This window comes from Dama dama, unplaced genomic scaffold (assembly GCF_033118175.1).
Source record: "Dama dama isolate Ldn47 unplaced genomic scaffold, ASM3311817v1 ptg000020l, whole genome shotgun sequence".
Lineage (NCBI taxonomy): Eukaryota > Metazoa > Chordata > Mammalia > Artiodactyla > Cervidae > Dama > Dama dama.
In genome coordinates this window covers 3271812-3277519 of record NW_026870875.1, presented here as the reverse complement: position 1 = coordinate 3277519, position 5708 = coordinate 3271812, and positions in this window count along the sequence as shown.

Below are 5708 nucleotides of genomic sequence, written 5' to 3'. Positions count from 1 at the left end.
TTCAGACCGTTTCATGCTCCTCATATATTTTACACCTTTTGTAGCTCTTCATATTTTTCACAGCTTTTCAGACTCTTCATGTTTTTCAACGACGTTTGATGCTCCTCCTATTTCAGACCATTTCATGCTCCTCATATTTTTGACACATTTTGAAGGTCTTCATATTTTTCACATCTTTTCAGGCTCTTCATGTTTTTCAACACCCATTCATTCTCCTCCTATTTTTCAGATCATTTCATGCTCCACATATTCTTCACACCTTTTGAAGCTAATCATTTTTTCACACCTTTTCAGGCTTTTCATGTTTTGAACACCGTTTCATGCTCCTCATAATTTTGACACCTTTTGAAGCTCCTCATATTTTTCACACCTTTTGAAGCTCTTCATATTTTTCATACCTTTTCAGGCTCTTCATGTTTTTCAACACCGCTTCATGCTCCTCCTATTTTCAGACCGTTTCATTCTCCTCCTCTTTTTCAGACCGTTTCATGCTACTCATATTTTTGACACCTTTTGAAGCTCTTCATATTTTTCACACCTTTTCTGGCTCTTCATGTTTTTCAACACCGCTTCACGCTCCTCCTATTTTTCAGACTGTTTCATGCAACGCTTATTATTGACACCTTTTGAAACTCTTTATATTTATCACACCTTTTCAGGCTCTTCATGTTTTTCAACACCGCGTCATTCTCTTCTTATTTTTCAGACCGTTTCATGCTCCTCTTATTTTTCAGACCGTTTCATGCTCCTCATAATTTTGACACGTTTTGAGGCTCTTCATATGTTTCACACCTTTTCAGGCTCTTCATGTTTTTTAACACCGCTTCAGGCTCCTTCTATTTTCAGACTGTTTCATGCTCCTCATGTTTTTGAGACGTGTTGAAGCTCTTCATATTTTTCACACCTTTTCAGGATTTTCATGTTTTTGAACACAGTTTCATTCTCCTCATATTTTTCACACATTTTCATGCTCTTCATATTTTTCACACCTTTTCAGGCTCTTCATGTTTTTGAACACCGTTTCATGCTCCTCCTATTTTTCAGACCGTTTCATGCTCCTCATATTTTTGACACCTTTTGAAGCTCTTCATATTTTTCACACCTTTTCAGGCTCTTCTTGTTTTTGAACACAGTTTCATGCTCCGCATATTTTTCACACATTTTCATGCTCTTCATCTTTTTCACACCTTTTCAGGCTCTTCATATTTTTCAACACCTCTTCATGCTCCTCCTATATTTCAGACGGTTTCATGCTCCTCATATTTTGACGCATTTTGAAGCTCTTCATATTTTTCACACCTTTTCAGTCTCTTCATGTTTTTGAACACTGCTTCATGCTCCTCCTATTTTTCAGACCGATTCATGCTCCTCATATTTTTGACACGTTTTGAAGCTCTTCATATTTTTCACACCTTTTCAGGCTCTTCATGTTTTTGAACACCGCTTAATGCTCCTCCAATTTTTCAGATTGTTTCATGCTCCTCATATTTTTGACACCTTTGAAGCTCTTCATATTTTTGACACCCTTCCCGGCTCTTCATGTTCTTCATCACCGTTTCATGCTCCTCCTATATTTCAAACTGTTTCAGGCTCCTCATATTTTTCACACCTTTTGAAGCTCTTCATATTTTTCACACCTTTTCAGGCTCTTCATGTTTTTCAACACCGCTTCATGCTCCTCCTATATATCAGATAGTTTCATGCTCCTCATATATTTGACATGTTTGGAAGCCCTTCATATTTTTCACACATTTTCAGGCTCTTCTTGATTTTGAACACCACTTCATCCTTCTCCAATTTTTCAGACCGTTTCATGCTCCTCATATATTTTACACCTTTTGTAGCTCTTCATATTTTTCACAGCTTTTCAGGCTCTTCATGTTTTTCAACAACGTTTGATGCTCCTCCTATTTCAGACCATTTCATGCTCCTCATATTTTTGACACATTTTGAAGGTCTTCATATTTTTCACATCTTTTCAGGCTCTTCATGTTTTTCAACACCCATTCATTCTCCTCCTATTTTTCAGATCATTTCATGCTCCACATATTCTTCACACCTTTTGAAGCTAATCATTTTTTTCACACCTTTTCAGGCTTTTCATGTTTTGAACACCGTTTCATGCTCCTCATAATTTTGACACCTTTTGAAGCTCCTCATATTTTTCACACCTTTTGAAGCTCTTCATATTTTTCACACCTTTTCAGGCTCTTCATGTTTTTCAACACCGCTTCATGCTCCTCTTATTTTCAGACCGTTTCATTCTCCTCCTCTTTTTCAGACCGTTTCATGCTACTCATATTTGTGACACCTTTTGAAGCTCTTCATATTTTTCACACCTTTTCAGGCTCTTCATGTTTTTCAACACCGCTTCACCCTCCTCCTATTTTTCAGACTGTTTCATGCAACGCTTATTATTGACACCTTTTGAAACTCTTTATATTTGTCACACCTTTTCAGGCTCTTCATGTTTTTCAACACCGCGTCATTCTCTTCTTATTTTTCAGACCGTTTCATGCTCCTCTTATTTTTCAGACCGTTTCATGCTCCTCATAATTTTTACACGTTTTGAGGCTCTTCATATGTTTCACACCTTTTCAGGCTCTTAATGTTTTTGAACACCGTTTCATGCTTCTCCTATTTTTCAGACCGTTTCATGCTCATCTCATTTTTGACACCTTTTGAAGCTCTTCATATTTTTCACACCTTTTGAAGCTCTTCATATTTTTCACACGTTTTCAGGCCCTTCATGTTTTTCAAAACTGCATCAAGCTCCTCCTATTTTTCAGACCGCTTCATGCTCCTCATGTATTTCACACCTTGTGAAGCTCTTCATATTTTTCACACCTTTTCAGGCTCTTCATGTTTTTGAACACCGTTTCATGCTGCTCCTATTTTTCAGACCGATTCATGCTCGTCTTGTATTTCACATCTTTTGAAGCTCTTCATATGTTTCACACATTTTCAGGCTCTTCAAGATTTTGGACAACGTTTCATGCTGCTCCTATTTTTCAGACCGTTTCATGCTCCTCATAATTTTGACAGCTTTTGAAGCTCCTCATGTTTTTGACACTTTTGAAGCTCTTCATATTTTTCACACCTTTTGAAGCTCTTCATATTTTTCACAGATTTTCAGGCTCTTCATACTTTTCACACCTTTTGAAGCTCTTCATATTTTTCACAGATTTTCAGGCTCTTCATGTTTTTGAATACCGTTTCATGCTCCTCCTATTTTTCAGACCGTTTCATGCTCCTCATATTTTTGAAACCTTTTGAAACTCTTCATATTTTTCACACAATTTCAGGCTCTTCATGTTTTTGAACACCGCTTCATGCTCCTCCTCTTTTTCAGACCGTTTCATGCTCCTCATGTATTTCACACCTTTTGAAGCTCTTCATATTTTTCACACATTTTCAGGCTCTTCATGTTTTTTAACACCGCTTCATGCTCCTCTCATTTTTCAGACCGTTTCATGCTCCTCACATTGTTGACACCTTTTGAAGCTCTTTATATTTTTCACACTTTTTAGGCTCTTCAGGTGTTTCAACACCGCTTCATGATCCTCCTATTTTTCAGACCGTTTCATGTTCCTCATATTTTTGACACATTTTGAAGCTCGTCGTATTTTTCACACGTTTTCAGGCTCTTCATATTTTTCAACACCACTTCCTGCTCCTCCTATTTTTCAGAGCGTTTCATGCTCCTCATATTTTTGACAGGTTTTGAGGCTCTTCATATTTTTCACACATTTTCAGGCTCCTCATGTTTTTCAACACCATTTCATGCTCCTCCTATTTTTCAGACCGTTTCATGCTCCTCATATTTTTGACACCTTTTGAAACACTTCATGTTTTTCACACATTTTCAGACTCTTCATGTTTTTGAACAGCGCTTCTTGCTCCTCCTATTTTTCAGTCTGTTTCATGCTCCTCATATTTTTGACACCTTTTGAAGCTCTTCATATTTTTCACACCTTTTCAGGCTCTTCATGTCTTTGAACACCGCTTCATGCTCCTCCTATTTTTCAGACCGTTTCATGCTCCTCATATATTTCACACCTTTTGAAGCTCTTCATATTTTCACACCTTTTGAAGCTCTTCATATTTTTCACACGTTTTCAGGCTCTTCAGTTTTTCAACACCGCTTCATGCTCCTCCTATTTTTCAGATCGTTTCATGCTCCTCATATTTTTGACACTTTTTGAAGCTCTTCATATATTTCACACCTTTTCAGGCTCTTCATATTTTTCAACACCACTTCATGCCCCTCCTATTTTCAGACAGTTTCATGTTCATCTCATTTTTGACAGCTTTTGAAGCTCTTCATATTTTTCACATCTTTTGAACCTCATCATATATTTCACACTCTTCAGGCTCTTCATGTTTTACAACACCACTTCATGCTCCTCCTATTTTTCAAACCGTTTCAGGATCATCTCATTTTTGACCCCTTTTCAAGCTCTTCATATTTTTCACACCTTTTGAAGCTCTTCATATATTTCACAGCTTTTCAGGCTCCTCATGTTTTTGAACACCGTTTCATGCTCCTCCTATTTTTCAGACCGTTTCATGCTCCTCATATATTTCACACCTTTTGAAGCTCTTCATATTTTTCACACCTTTTCAGTCACTTCATGTTTTTGAACACCGTTTAATGCTCCTCCTCTTTTTCAGACCGTTTCGTGCTCCTCATATATTTGGCACCTTTTGAAGCTCTACATATTTTTCACACCTTTTCAGGTTCCTCATATTTTTCCACACCGCTTCATGCTCGTCCTATTTTTCAGATCGTTTCATGCTCCTCCTGTATTTCACACCTTCGAAGCTCTTCACATTTTTCACACCTTTTCAGGCTCTTTATATTTTTGAATACCGCTTCATGCTCCTCCTATTTTTCAGAACGTTTCATGCTCCTCATTTATTTCACACCGTTTGAAGCTCTTCATATGTTTCACACCTTTTCAGGTTCTTCAAGTTTTTGAACACCATTTCATGCTGCTCCTATTTTTCAGACCGTTTCATGCTCCTCATATTTTGACACCTTTAGAAGCTCTTCATATTTTTCACACTTTTCAGGCTGTTCATGTTTTTCAAAACTACTTCATGCTCCTCTTATATTTCAGACCGTTTCATGCTCCTCATATTTTTGACAATTTTTGAAGCTGTTCATCTTTTTCACACCTTTTCTTGCTCTTCATGTTTTTCAACACCACTTCATGTTCCTCCTATTTTTCAGACCGTTTCATGCTCCTCATATATTTCACACCTTTTGAAGCTCTTCCTATTTTCACACCTTTTGAAGCTCTTCATATTTTTCACCCCTTTTCAGGCACTTCATGTTTTTGAACACCGTTTAATGCTCCTCCTCTTTTTCAGACCGTTTCATGCTCCTCATATATTTGGCACCTTTTGAAGCTCTACATATTTTTCACACCTTTTCAGGTTCCTCATGATTTTCCACACCGCTTCATGCTCCTCCTATTTTTCAGATCGTTTCATGCTCCTCCTGTATTACACACCTTTGCAGCTCTTCACATTTTTCACACCTTTTCAGGCTCTTTATATTTTTGAATACCGTTTCATGCTCCTCATATTTTTGACACCTTTAGAAGCTCTTCATATTTTTCACAGTTTTCAGGCTGTTCATGTTTTTCAAAACTACTTCATGCTCCTCTTATTTTTCAGACCGTTTCATGCTCCTCATATTT